Consider the following 15,000-nt stretch of genomic DNA (forward strand, 5'->3'; position numbering starts at 1 on the left):
GGGAGACCGCCTGGGAATACCAGGTGCAGTAAGCCTTTTTCCATTGCCCGACGCTCACTGCAGAGAGCATAATATCAGAGCAAGTTAAATTGTCAGAACACAAAATCATTCAGTCTATAAGTAGCCTGTCACCCTCCTCACAAGTGGCTTACGGCCATACCACGCTGGTGAACGCCCGTGGACACGCCCCTTTCAGGAAGTGTGTGCTGCATGCGTTTGGTGTGGGCAGTGTGTGCGTCGTGTGCTCCCTTGTGTCTTAGTTTGGTGCTTTGGTGCTTTTTTTGCCGGTTTCTTTCCAGTTTTTTCTTATTCTTTTTTGTTTTTGCGGCTTCACCCTGCCTCCACGGAGTATTTTTTGTGTTTTTTTGTCGTTCAGTGGTTTTTCCCCCCGCAGCGCCTTTGGGTTTGCTGTGTGGGGGGTGTTTTTTCTTTCCCGTGGTCGTCCGTCGGCACCATGTCGGGCGTGGGTGAGAGGAGCTCGGCGGCGCCGGTTTTTCCGCGTGTAGGAGGAATCGTGCAGAGTGGTGGTGGGGCGGGGAAGTCCGGCGCCCGGCCGAGTGGCGGTGCGGGTGAATGTGGCCCGAGAAGATATGCACGGGAACTCACGCTTCATGTACTGGTGGAGCTGACGGAGGAGAGTGTTGGAGTTGAGAAGGTGGAGAAGCTGGGAAGTATGCAGTTGCTGAAGGATGTACAGAAGGAGTGCGGGGAGGTGCTGGCTTTCAGGGTGAAGTCAACGGACTGTGAATATGAACTGACTATGAGTAATGTGGAGGGCCGTGATAAGCTGCTGGATGGTCTGAGGGTGGGTCGTTTTCGGGTGACGGCTCAAAAGCTGCGGAATGATGAACTGGTGGTGTCCTTTCTTAACCTGCCGGCTTACATTGAGGATGGGGAGCTGCTGCTGAAGCTGCGGGGGTGGGGGGTCCAGGCGGTGTCTCCCGTTCAGAGGCGGTGCTGGCCGGGAACGTCGGTTGCGGATGGCACCCGGTTCCTGAAGGTTCGCTTCACCGAGGAGGTGACGTCCCTCCCATACTCTGTTCGACTGGACACCGTCACCGGGCCTGAGTACTTCAGGGTGCTGCATGATCGCCAGGTTCGTGTGTGTCGTTTTTGTATTCGGCCAGGCCACATCGTTCGGGACTGTCCTGCCTTCCGCTGCCACCGGTGTGGCGTCCAGGGACACTACGCCCGTGAGTGTGGGGCTGGGGACTGTGCACCGCAGCTGGGCGGTGACGCGGCCGGTAGGGGGGTGCCGGAGATGGGGCTGGGTGGGCCTGTGGTTGGCGTAGCTGTGGGCGGCGGGGCTGTTGGTGGGCTCGGGGATGTCAGCGGCGGAGAGGATGTCAGCGGAGGCGAGGATGGCGGCAGTGGCGAGGGGGGAGGTAGCAGCATTGCCGGTGATCTGGAGTGGGAGGAGGACCTTCCGGGCATGGGGTCGGGCGGCGCAGTGGGGAGTGTTGTGGACGTGCCGTGCATCGTGGAGGAGCAGGGGGTGTTGGTGGAGGACCGGCGTCTGGAGGATGTGCCTGTGCGGGTCCGCGGGGCTGACAGCTCTGGGGGCTCCCTCGATGGCCTGGTCCTGGGGGCGTTGACGGCGCCGGCTGGGGCCGGCCTTGATGGGCGTGATGCGGCGGCAGCTGTGACGGGCGTCGTGGGGCCGGCGCGCGGGCGGGCGCGCACGCGCGGTGGCGTGTCGGCGTCTGTGCCTTCGCGGGCGACTTCTCTCCGGCAGCTGCGGGATGAGTCGGATGATATGGACTACGATGATGCGGGCAGGGGGATGAAGAGGAAGGAGCGGCGGATTCTGGGGGCTCGGAATTTCAAGAAGTGAGCAGGTATGGCTGGACTGGGTTTTGTCTCCTTTTTTACCATGGCAGTGACTTTTTGTTCCTTCAATTCAAATGGACTGAGGAGTTTGGCCAAGTTTGATTTGCTGTTGCAGGCGGTCAAGTCGGACATTATCTGCCTGCAGGAGACTCATTGGACGGCTGACACTGTGGCCGCGGTCTCCACCAGGTGGAGGGGGCAGGTGTGGGCGAACAATGGGGGGGGGTCGGCCTGCGGGGTCGCTGTTTTGTTTTCTTCGGACTGTGTGAGGGACATTACGGAGGTTTATAGGGATGCGGGGGGGAGGGTTTTAGTTTTGGACTTTTTTGTGGGTGAGCGGAGACTGAGGTTGTTGAACGTGTATGCGCCTAACATTGCGCTAGATAGGGTGGCCTTTTTTAGAGCGCTGCTGCCCTTTTGCTCTCTGGACTGTTTACTGGTGGGGGACTTTAATGTCTGGCTTACCAGGCTGGACTCGGGCGTCGCTGGGAATTTTGGGGGCGACCCTTCGCGGGCTGAGCTGAAGTCTCTGATGGCCTCTGGGGGGTTGTGTGATGTGTGGCGCGATGGGCACCCTGATGTACGTGGTTTCTCCCGACGCCAGATGGTGTTGGGGAGGCTCAGACAGAGCAGGATTGATTTGGCTCTGGCGCACCAGGACTTGGCTGGGTGTGTTCACGATGTGAGTTACAGGTTCTTGGGGCTGAGTGACCACGCGCTCCTGAGTCTGCGGGTGGGGGGTGGGCGGGTGGGGCGGGGGGGCGGGTTGTGGTGTTTGAATGCTAGGCATCTTAGTGACGAGCGCTACAGGATGACCATCAGGGCCCTGATACAGAGGGAGAAGGACAGCCCGGCTTACCTGTCTGATGTCTGTGGGTGGTGGGAGGGGCTGAAGGTCAAGGTGAAAAGGCGGTCCATCGCTTATGCGAAGCAGGTGAGCTTTGTGGAGGGGGGGAGGGTGGCGGAGCTGAAGAGGAGGATAGAGGAGGAGCAGGATAGACTGATGAGTGGGCCAGATGGGGGGGGCGTCGAGCTCCACGGGCTCCAGAGGGAGCTGGAGGAGCATGAGCTTGCCAGGTGTAGGGGTGCTGCTGTCAGGAGTAGGGCTCAGTATGTGGTGGAGGGTGAGAGGAGCTCTGGCTTCTTTTTTGACCTAGAAAGGGGTAGGCAGCGGGCTAACTACATTGAGGAATTGGTGGATGATCAGGGTGTGTGTGTGACTGGCTGTGTGGATGTGTTGGGGGAGTGTGAGAGGTTTTACACCAACCTGTTTGCGAGGACTGGGGTGGACTCGGCCAGTGTCAGAATGGTGCTGGACTCCGTGTCTGGTGGGCTGTCTGAGGAGGATAGGGGGTACTGTGATGACGCCCTCATGTTGGGGGAGGTGCAGTGTGTGATAAGGGGGCTGAAGAATAACAAGAGCCCGGGTGAGGACGGGCTGACTCATGAGTTTTATAAGGAGTTTGAGGATGTGCTGGCCCCTATTCTGTTAGAGGTCTACTCCACTATGGAGAAGTCTCAGTCGGTGTCCGCTCACATGACCAGGGGAGTGGTCACGTTGTTGTATAAGAAAGGCAGTAGGACTGATTTGCGTAACTACAGGCCTCTTACCCTGCTCAATACTGACTATAAGGTCCTGACTAAGGTGCTTGCAAACAGACTGAAGCGCGTCGTGGGCTCAGTGATAGGGGGGACGCAGGCATATGGGGTGCCTGGCAGGGACATTTTAGATGTGGTGAACACTGTCAGGGAGGTTGTGGGTCTGATGAGCTCCGATGGGGAGGGGGGGTTTGTTCTGAACATTGATCTGAGTAAAGCGTTCGATCGGGTGGAGCACGGGTTCCTTTTTGATACGCTGGAGCATTTTGGTTTTGGCCCCCGTTTTAGGGGTTGGGTCAAGCTGCTCTACGGCCATGCTGTGAGTAGGGTGAGGGTTAATGGGGTGCTGTCGGAGGGCTTTCCTCTGGAGCGGTCTGTGCGACAGGGGTGCCCTTTGTCTGCGCTCCTCTATAGCCTGGTTGCTGAGTCCCTAGGGGCTCTGGTTAGGGGGGACGACAGGGTGAAGGGGGTGCAGTTGCCGGGTGGTGGGGTGAGCGTTGTCCACCAGTATGCGGACGACACAACCTTCACTGTCAGGGATGAGGCCAGCTTGGGGAGGATTGTAGAGCTGATCGGTGTGTATGGGAGTGCGTCTGGTGCGGTGATGAATATGGATAAGTCGGAGCTGCTGTGTTTGGGTGGTGCGAGTGTGAGTGTGAATAGGTTCGGGTTTGCTCTTAGGGACCAGATCAAGGTCCTGGGGGTTTATGTGGGTGGGAGGGGGGATGACGCAAGGGATTTCACATGGACTGGCATCCTCAACAGCGTCAAATGTTGCCTGCGCCTGTGGCGGCGGCGAAGTCTGATGCTGGCCGGGCGGGTCACTGTTGTAAATGCATTAATCATGTCCAAGTTGGTGTACGCAGGTGGGGCCCTGGACTTTCCGGCCTGGGTGCGAGCTGAACTGAATGCTGCCGTCGTTGATTTTGTGTGGCGGGGTGGGGGCGTTCGCGTCTCTATGAAGACCCTGATCGGGGAGGTAGGCCGAGGTGGCCTGAAGCTCGTTGACCTGGATCTGCGTTTCGCCGCCATGAGGGTCAGGGCGGTGCTCCGGTTCCTCTACAGTCCTTTCCGGGTAGGGTGGATGGGGTTTTTCCAACGGGCGTTGGACAGGTGCAGGCACTGCGGCTTGTTTGGACTGCTGGCGGGGCTCCCGAGGACGGTGGTGGCGGCTGGGGCTTCCAGGCTCCACCTGGAGATGCTGCGTGTGTGGGCGGACTTTCTGCCCCGTGTGCGTTATGACTGTGTTTCTGTGGCACAGGTCCTCTCCCTGCCAGTGGTGGGGAACCCCATGCTCACCCTTCATGGACGGCCGCTGGACTCCCCCCTGCTGCTTAAGGCTGGCCTGTATCAGGTGAAACATTTTGCACTGGAGTTTGTGCCTGGCTTTTTGGGTGCCGGTGTTCTGTTTGACTGTGTACAGGAGGTGGACGATTATGTGGGCCGGAGGACGGTCGAGCGGCTCTGCGAGCGGGTGAGAGGCTCCCTCCCTGGGGCCTGGCGTGCTATGGTGGAGACTGCAGTGACGGTGGACAGGGACCCCTCGCTCCCCGGTCTTCTGATCGGGCGGGGCGTGGGGTCTGACCCTTTGGCGGCGGCGGAGGCGACGACGGGTTTCGTTTACCGGCTCCTCCGGGACAGTGACTTCAAGCCGCCTGCTTCGGAGACGGTCTGGCCACGCGTGTTCCCCGGCCTGGAGGTCGGCTCCGTCTGGCGCTCGCTCCGGGTCCGCTACAATGACCCTGTGTGCGAGGACCTGGACTTTCGCCTGCGCCACAATCGGATCTTTACGAATGTTGTTTTGCATCAGGTCAACAGAAATGTGAATAGGTTGTGTGATGTGTGTGGGGTGGAGCCAGAGGTTTTGATGCACCTTTTTGTGCAGTGTGCGGAGCTGGGACCTTTTTTCTCACGTTTAAAGGGAATGCTGGTTCATAATTGGGGGAGGGCGGTGTTGGAGGAGGCCCCGTGGCCTGTCCTCTTCCTTTTTGGCAGGTTACGGAGGGGGGGTGGTGGTGTGGGTGGCCTGTTGAATTGGATCCTGAGCCAGGCCCGCAGTGCTGTCTGGGCCCGCCGCAACTACGCTCATTTTGAGCAACGGCGGCCGGATGTATGGGTCCTTTTTCGGACTCGTGTGAGGGCTAGTGTGGGGGCTATGTTCCGTTTTTTGAGACCGGGGGTTTTTCTTGACTTTTTTGTCCGGGGGAATCGTTTTATTACTGTGGATGCGGGGGGGAAGCTTCATATTGATCTTTAGTGTTGGGATGTTTCCTGGTTGGGTTTTTGATGGGTTTGGTTTCCTTTTGTTTGTGGTGTGATGTCTTTATGTGTGGTGTGTGACAGATGTTTGTCTGTGTAGTGTGGTTGCTTATGTGTGTCTGTTTGTTCTGCCTGAGCGTCTGTGTTTGCCTGCTGGTGTGTCTGTGTATGTTTGGTGTTTTTGATGTTTCATGTGGTGTTCTTTTTCCTGTGGAGTTCTGTGGTCTGGTGCTGTCACCTAGTGGCAGTGGGTGGCGGTGCTATCTGTTTTCGCTGGTGTTGTGTTTGGTTTTTTGCTGGTATGGTTTCCCTTGTTTTTTGTATTCAGTTTGTGGTCTCGTGTCGTGCTGATTGTATTGTTGAGTTGTATTATCCGTGTTTTTGATAATAAAAGAGAAAAAAAAAAAAAACCTGCTCTCGTCCGATCTCGGAAGCTAAGCAGCGTCGGGCCTGGTTAGTACTTGGATGGGAGACCGCCTGGGAATACCAGGTGCAGTAAGCCTTTTTCCATTGCCCGACGCGATTCCACATGTTATGACACACAACTTGCACATGTCCTTCACTATTATCAACTGTAATGTTCGTGCTAGGATATAAGAGCTTAACATAAATAGGGCGAGAACGGACCGAGTGCAATGCGACATTTGTCCCTGCCGAGCGGGACAGAAGTCTCATAGGAGAGGGGCAAACGTCGCACGGCTGCAAAATGTGTCCTATCTCTGTTTTTTGGGCATGTAATTCTCTTTACTTTCAACAAATGTATTATTAGACATAATATCATGTTTGTATCAAAGTAATCAATGTTATAGGTTCAAAATCCATAGAAATAATGCGGGGTTAACAGCAATGTTTGGCGATAGGATAGCCTATCGGCAGGAAATTAATTTATTAGACGAATGGTTAGTCTGCACTAGTCATTTCCTTGTCTCGTTTCCACTTGAATATAACAGCCTATGAGCTGTCTTTCTTCCAGGAATTTAACAGCCTATCAGCTATCATCCTTTCAGGAAAGACCACCCCTAGTTGACCTCACTTATCCAGGTGCGCGCGGAGACCCTTACCAGTCAGTTGCCAGTGCGTTCGCTCGAAGTGAAATGTCAATTTATCACATCAAGTTGCGTCTGCTTCTCCACAACATTTAGGCTATAGGTAAGTGATAATCTGCATACAAAGTTGGTCAATAGCATTAGAAAGATCTTTAAGAGAGCTTTCATTTGACCTGTTCATTCTGCCCAAATGTCACTCGCGCACCCCTCTGGTTCTAAGCCATCACAACGCGACTTCTGTCCCTCTACGTGACGCGACTTCTGCCCCGCCACGGTCTCCTGTCATTTCTCCCTGGCTTGCAGGCACGACTTGATCGCACGAAACTTGAAACCTATGCTATCATGTAGCCAGCAGATGTGCTAAGAAAAGTGCATATGTTTGCAAACTAATACAAGTGAACACAATTTTACAATCGAAAAATGCTTATGAGACCATTATTTTACTTATATGGGGCAAAAGTGGTTTTCCGTCGTTCTCTCCCTCAAATATGCTGCAATCGCGCCCAAAATTTGAATGGAGCTCGTACACGGTAATATGCGCAGGCATGTTTAACAACGTGATTGCAGGTCCAGTCATTCTGGAGAAAATGGCAACGCGACTTTGGTCCCGCGCGACTTTTGACCCGGTTCTCCCCTACTTGGATGGGAGACCGCCTGGGAATACCAGGTGCAGTAAGCCTTTTTCCATTGCCCGACGCTCACTGCAGAGAGCATAATATCAGAGCAAGTTAAATTGTCAGAACACAAAATCATTCAGTCTATAAGTAGCCTGTCACCCTCCTCACAAGTGGCTTACGGCCATACCACGCTGGTGAACACCTGCTCTCGTCCGATCTCGGAAGCTAAGCAGCGTCGGGCCTGGTTAGTACTTGGATGGGAGACCGCCTGGGAATACCAGGTGCTGTAAGCCTTTTACCATTGCCCGACGCTCACTGCAGAGAGCATAATATCAGAACAAGTTAAATTGTCAGAACACAAAATCATTCAGTCTATAAGTAGCCTGTCACCCTCCTCACAAGTGGCTTACGGCCATACCACGCTGGTGAACGCCCGCTCTCGTCCGATCTCAGAAGCTAAGCAGCGTCGGGCCTGGTTAGTACTTGGATGGGAGACCGCCTGGGAATACCAGGTGCTGTAAGCCTTTTACCATTGCCCGACGCTCACTGCAGAGAGCATAATATCAGAGCAAGTTGAATTGTCAGAAAACAAAATCATTCAGTCTATAAGTAGCCTGTCACCCTCCTCACAAGTGGCTTACGGCCATACCACGCTGGTGAACGCCCGCTCTCCTCCGATCTCGGAAGCTAAGCAGCGCCTGGCCTGGTTAGTACTTGGATGGGAGACCGCCTGCACAGCAAAATAAGCATACTCAAAATAACACTATAAGAGTTAATTTCAACACTTTCAAAGTGTCTATATGGGTCCACACCACAAATAGTTAATTCAACACTTTTGAGGGAGTTGACGTTTTGACACTCAGTTGGAGTTAGTATTTGACTCTGTGGGGAGTTGGGATGTGACTCTACAGGATGACACCAGTGTTGAGTGTTTGCATTTTAACACTCTGTTGGAGTTAGCATTTTCACTCTGTGAAAGAGTTAGGATTTCACTCTTCTGGATGACACTTTCCAGTGTTCCAGTGCCATGTTATATGTCAACACTAATGAAGTGTTACTTGCTAGCTCTGTAGGTGTTGGCTACAGTAATAATTAGGCTTGTGTGTAAAATGATTATATACTGCAAACAAACAATGTTCCTTGGTTAAATTCACATGTTTAATTACAAGCACCACACACAAACATACAGCAGTATGGAACAATATACATTGTGTTGTTCTCCTCATTTGAGTACTGTCTATCAAAGGGTTTAAAATAAGTGAGCTGCTCCAAGTAAACAATAGACAGATCATCCTCTGTTTCCTCAATGCAATACGCATTTAAGTGTTCATCAAAGTAGAGGGTGTCTACACTACAACACAACAGAACTGCACGCCCTTCATGTATAACAATATTACAGATTTTTTGGAAGACTGGGAGTTCATGGTGTGTTCCTGTGCAAACAAATAAACCAACCTGGTACTCAGTCCCGTAATTTCTGACCCACGTGGTTGTAGAGACATGTAACAATGGGTCTAAATTCAATGCTATTCTAAGTATTTTTCCACCATTCATGTCAGAGATGGTCTTTGCTTTTACAGGCCCCAATTCAAATCTCTTGAAGTCATACGTTTCATACTGAAATGCCAATTGACGTTGATGCTGTTTTACTAGTGTTTTAGTGATGTGTTTGAAATTTTTTACAGACTTTTTAAAGAACCTATGTTTGGATTCAAATCTCATGCACCAAAAATGCAGAATAGGGCCAATTTTTTTAATGCATCGGGGATAATGTAGCATAAGGTGATGCTTGGGAATCAAATTTTTATCAGGATATAATGACTTAAAAAGAGCATGGTGATCACAGATGAGATGCTTCAAGTAACATACCATACCATCAGATACAATGGGGGAGAAAACAATATTGACAATTTGCAGCAAGAGTTGGAGGAGGCTCCAGTGACGATTATCCCTTTCAATAACATCACCAAATATAAGGGGAGTGTTGCGCAGTACACACCATGACTGAGTGGCATTCAATCCCAGGTGTTTGTTTGTATCATCCATTTGTAGCCCACTTGGTTTATTTTTACGATTTGTATAACCATAGTTAAAACTGTGAATTCTCTCGGACAGTAATCCCATAGAAACATAGCCCTGTTTAACAAGATAACGGAAAACCAACTTGAGCTCATACTGCACAACGCCCTCTAACAAATCATGCATTATGTCAACTGCATAGTTGTCAGTGCTATGAAAATACTGCAATGAATTAAACACACAGGGCTTTTTGACACCATACACTGACTGTATAATAGGATTGTCATTTAGTTCCTTACACTGCTCAGTATAAAGCTCTTTTGAGCGCAAAACTAAATCAGGATGATCCTCTGAAAAAATAGACTGCATTTCTTCCTTACTTATTAAACAGAATCTACAGCAATGCGTTGCGCTAAAGGATTCAACATAACCCAACGAAGCATTTAGTGCAAGATTATCTCCTGTTATTTGAAAAACGGTACCCAGCAGAGGTTCATCAAAAAAAGGAAGTTGTAACCCTTGTGTTTCTAAAATACCTATATCTGCAATAAGAGGCTTCAGTATCTCATCAAAACCATAAGTCTTCACATCTGCAGTGTGAAAAAGAGCAACAAGATGCACATTCATTAGCACAGAGTTAAATTTAGGTGGAAGGTTTTTTAAAGTAAAATAAATGCAGCCTAGTTTGTGAATCCCTCTTTTAGAGCCTAAAGGGTTGGCCGTTTCAAAGTCATCATAATAGATTAGAAGTTGAAGAGCATGCCTGTGTCGAGAGAAGAGTGGATGGTTTTGAAAATACGAACCATCATGAATATCTTTGTAGAATCCTTTTTCACTTAGTTTGTCTTGTAAGAAGGCGTCTCTTATTTCACTACTTTTGAACATGGATTTAAGAGTGCCAAGAATGGGTACATACATATATTTGTCTGTTACTGGAACTTCACTGTAGACACCTGTTGTTGTATTTCTACGTACGTCTAATCTCACTCCCAAGACATGCTCTTCAGGTTCAACTATTTCCCACCTCTCACGGTAATACTTCTGCCTCTTTGCCTCAGTGTTAAATGTTGAAAAGGGATTATCTAAACTGTCGAAGCACTGCTGTATCTTTTGGGTAAGACCTGAACATGTTTCACTGGAAAAGGCTTTCAGAACAGCCTCTCGTGATTGACTTTGAACATCATTAACAACTTCTTCCATAGAATTTACTATTGTTTGAACGGTACTTTCAGAGAGACCCGACCCTTGCAAGTGTGCAATAACTGCACCGCACATAGACGGCAAATGAGATGCAACAGAAACACTGTGTGAAGTACCAGGAAGACCTGCTGAAATAGCACCAGACGCTGTACATACCAACACGTCACTTGAAGACTCCATGTCACATTCTCTTGGTGTGGCAACATCCTGCCTGGTGTCGACTGGATGATCTGGTGCTCCACCAGCATGTACAGTCCGGATGTGTTTTCTGAAGCCATTGTAGGTACAAAACGATAACAGGCATCCTGGCTGTCCACATTTTAAACTCAAGTTCTTGCCCGGGTATAGTCCATGTAAAAACTTTAAATGCTGACAAAGAAGTGAACATGTGTTGTGGTGCATTTTACAAAGAAAACATGTGAACATTTTCGGTCCTGGACGTGTTCTCAGTCAAGTCAGTTGTCTCGCTGCAGCAGTCGTGCACGGAGTTCCTTGACACGTGGGGTTTCCTTTGCGCTTTTGACGTCGATGTTGTAGACCGTGGTTTGAAGGAATGTGTAGAAACCACAAAGAGCTTGATCATAGTTGAGGCTGAAGACGTAGTGAGCTTTGAACAGCTCATCCACTCCAGCCACCGATGTCAGGGCACTGCATGGAATAGCCTTGTGGTCGAAGGCGATGTAGAACCTCTGGATCTGATTCCGCTGCTGCCCAACACAGAGGAGGACGGGTTGTCTAGCATGAGCTCCCATCGCATCCCGTCGGGCCGCAAGGAAAGTCGAAAGACTTTTTCCTTCCTGTAAGCAATTAAACATGTTATAGTGAGTTTGTAGAATTGATCTGTCATTTGGTTACAGGCTTTTATGACAGCAACAAAATCTGTTTACGATATCTGATAAAAGAGGTGAAGAATAAATGTGTAAGAAATACAAACATTATTTACCTTAACATATGTCACAAGGTGCTTGGTTGCTTGAGCTGAACTGATCTTGCCGGTTTTGTTCTGGCCTCTTGAGGTTGGGGGGAGGAGATGCAGGAGCAAGAGAATTGCTGACATATCAGCATCCCAACCTAGAGATGATTCTATTTCAGACTTTTGTCCATTTGTGGCAATTAATTTAATCAACTTCACACTATGAAGTCTATGGAAGTTTCCTTAGACCCAGTATGTTTATAGAAGCCTAGAACCAATGAAATGTCTTAAGGAATACATGCACTGTGAATTGTTGGACCGTATGTAGACAGGTATGTGTGAATGTGTATGTAAGATGTCTTCAATACTAACCGCAGAGTACTTCTTCAGGTTGTGGCTCCAACGCTGACATCAACTCCGCAACATGCGAATTTGGGGAAAGAGTCTTGCATTCTGCGATGACCTTGGGCTGGAAATATGTTGGCCACTTGGCAAGGAACCTCCCGGACACCTCATCTCCAAACATCATTGAGAAATCCTGATCAATCTTTAAACAGATTAAATCAAGATAAGATTAGATCAATCTGTCCAAACATACAGTCTAATTCAAATGAAGTGCCTTAAGTACTGAAGGACGTGTTTCTGGACTGTGTCTGGCTACACAAACTCGATTAGCTTATCACTGTGCACAAATGAGTCCTGAAGTACATCAGACTCTTGGTTTGAATTAGTCTGTTATAGTACACCTCACATGAAAGTAGTTTAAAGGGTTATATATTCACTCACCAATCCTGCCACATCCAAGAAACGTGGGAACACGTCAAGGACTGATGCAGCCACATCCTCATCATGAACCATCTTCTGTCGGTAACAAAAAGTCACCCTCATCCTGTCTTTGACAATCGACTCATCCGTGGAGTGCCTCATTGTAGATATAGCCTCCTTGCACTCGACACCAAAGAGCTGTTCACCAGTTTCCAGAGATTCTCGTGGAGCTGTTGGGCTGTTTTGATGAACAGTGGTGGAATGCCTCGAAGACCGATTAGGGGTGTTGCGTTGAGTCGTCTTGATCCTCCATGCAAGGTAGCCAGTATTGCCATTGGGATCATAGTAGTGTTCCTGTTTGGAAACAGAATGCAAAGAGACATAGATGATTGATAATTCAGGGCTCTGTTTAAACAGACATTCAAGTTTCAGCACTCAATATCACAAAACATGAAAGAAGATATGAGTGTTTCTGTTCATTTCTGCTCAAGTGTCACTGTTATATATAAACTTACATATCCATTCTCTGAAAAAGGATCTTGGAGGTATGGGAAAAGACTCACAATACCCAGAGCATAGTTAACTCGTACGTTTGACGGTGGAATCCTCCTGTCAAAACCAAAAAATGAAAAATGAAGCAGGATTTTGTTTTAATTTGTGGTTCCGCCCCGTGATTTGGATGGGCTCCCAAATGTATCAGTCTTCCCTGGCCCATGCACCCCTCAACTGATTGTCAGACACACACAAGGAAGCAACAACACATCTTCTACCCCTGCGGGGGGAGAACACTACATTTGGGGTGGAGGTAACAAGATGAGAAAGCAAAACAAAGTTCCTACCCATGCGACTCAATCATGTCTGCAACCAAGATGTTCACCATCTGTTTACGCTGAACATCTGTCAGTGTTTTAGTCTTGTGATATTCCCTGTAGATTTCTTCACCCTTTTGATTGGTTTTCAGAATGCTGTCAACCATCTGCAAAAACAGGTCATGATCAATATTTAAGGAACTAGTAGTGATACCTGTTGGAACACAATCAAAATTGAGGACCACTGATCTACTGTGCATGGCATTGCACGCATGTACATCCATGACAGCAATCCTCTATACATGCATGTGGTTGTGCAGGTGTGTGCATACATTCAGTGCCACCTGCTGGCAGCTGTGGGTAGCGTTATGACTAGTTTGCCATTTAATTTGCCCCATTTACTAAAAAGCGAAATCTGTGCCTGTCTGTCAGGGGCTTCCTGTGCCAAATATGAATGCTGTTAGGCTAACAGTGTCCAAGGAAAATGGAAACATAGTTGGAGTATTGATGTTTGTGTTAGAAACGTTGTATACACTAATAAATAGCGTATGAGTGGGATGCAAAATTCAGAAACATTTACCTCTTTTGCCTCATTCCGGTCCATTAATTCAGTGGGGCCCCTCTTTCTCTGAATGGTAGAAGGGAGAATAACAGTGGAACCTGAGGAAGAGGACCCGGACGATAGGGTGCGCACTATTGGGGGGGGTGACCCATCTGTTACTACTGAGGACGATAGGTCATCTGCCACTATCTCCAAATCCAGATCTGCAAAATGCCACAAAAAAAACCAATTAGAACAGCCTCAACAGTGGATTACAAAATCAACTAACATCCACCAAATAATTCATGTGGAAACCACACAACAATAGGCCACTGTACAACACTAAAGATACATAATCTAAAACATGGAATGTTGTGAGGGGCTTGGAACAGGGAAATCCCTGCTCTATCTGTCCTTACCCATTACTGGTGGTCCCTTGCGGACCCTGAAGGTCACTACACCTGATTGCACAAGTTCGTCAAAGATGTCGCCATCTACTACTGTGCCTGACTCATCTGTCAAGGTGACCTCACCCTCACCCAGTGTAAACTTCTCTGTAACTAAGCCAATCAAAATAGAGTGTTATTAGTGGTGGGTTTCAGTATCAGTAGGCTAATTGTTATTTGTGAGTATCCACCTTAAACATGAACCACAATATTAACATAATATTTGGAAACTAGTGTAGACGTGTTCATTTGAAAGTGTAGTGTTTCTACTGTACTTACTTCCTTGAAGAAATTCCAGGTAGTCAAACGTCCCATCATTTTCTGGAACTTTGACAAATTTCTGCAGTCCTTCGAAATACACTTTGGCCAGCATTTCATCTGTGCAAAGATCAAACTTAATTTAGGATATACAACATTTTATAGGAAAATGGGGGTTATGTATGCCTACATATACAAATGTTTCCCCTTAAGGAAGATAAAAAAGTTCACCCATTGAACCACTATACAATTCTTCCCTCTCCCAAGTTGACATTGAGCGAGGTCCTTCATGTTCATGTGCCATGAGCCAATATGGCGGTGTAAGCGAATCTTTCGGTACGCGAATACTGTTGGCGCACGTGCTACCTTACAGACAGGCCAATATCTCAAGCAATCATTTGAATTTAAACTGGAGCCATCTATAACCTGGGACCGTTCATTCATAACAGCAACATACATTAGCTTGGCACAGACTGAACATTTGGGAATTAACGTTAGTTGGCTAGCATAGCAAGTTACGTTATGCTGTATTTTCCTTTTGACAACTGATAAATTGATAGGTTGCACAGCAAACACACACTTTCCAGATCCAGAATGATTTTTTGCAATGGTTGATAAACGGGTACCATAACGTTAATGCGCTGCGCCCTACCTCACGTTGAGTGAGCAACTAGCACATGTCCTGTGTAATGTTAGGC

The 15,000-nt window shown here is 48.7% G+C and overlaps 1 long non-coding RNA gene across 1 annotated transcript; it reads right to left on the minus strand.

Moving 5' to 3' along the window:
* Nucleotides 1-12,789: 12,789 nt before the first annotated feature.
* On the minus strand, nucleotides 12,790-13,773 carry LOC311307924. The gene is made up of 3 exons (XR_014630397.1): nucleotides 13,638-13,773; nucleotides 13,088-13,224; nucleotides 12,790-12,857 (listed from the first exon to the last, which is right to left on the minus strand). It is a non-coding gene; the product is annotated as an uncharacterized lncRNA (long non-coding RNA).
* Between the last annotated feature and the right edge of the window lie 1,227 nt (nucleotides 13,774-15,000).

The sequence above is a fragment of the Borostomias antarcticus genome (genome assembly GCF_949987555.1).
Source record: "Borostomias antarcticus genome assembly, chromosome: 4".
Lineage (NCBI taxonomy): Eukaryota > Metazoa > Chordata > Actinopteri > Stomiiformes > Stomiidae > Borostomias > Borostomias antarcticus.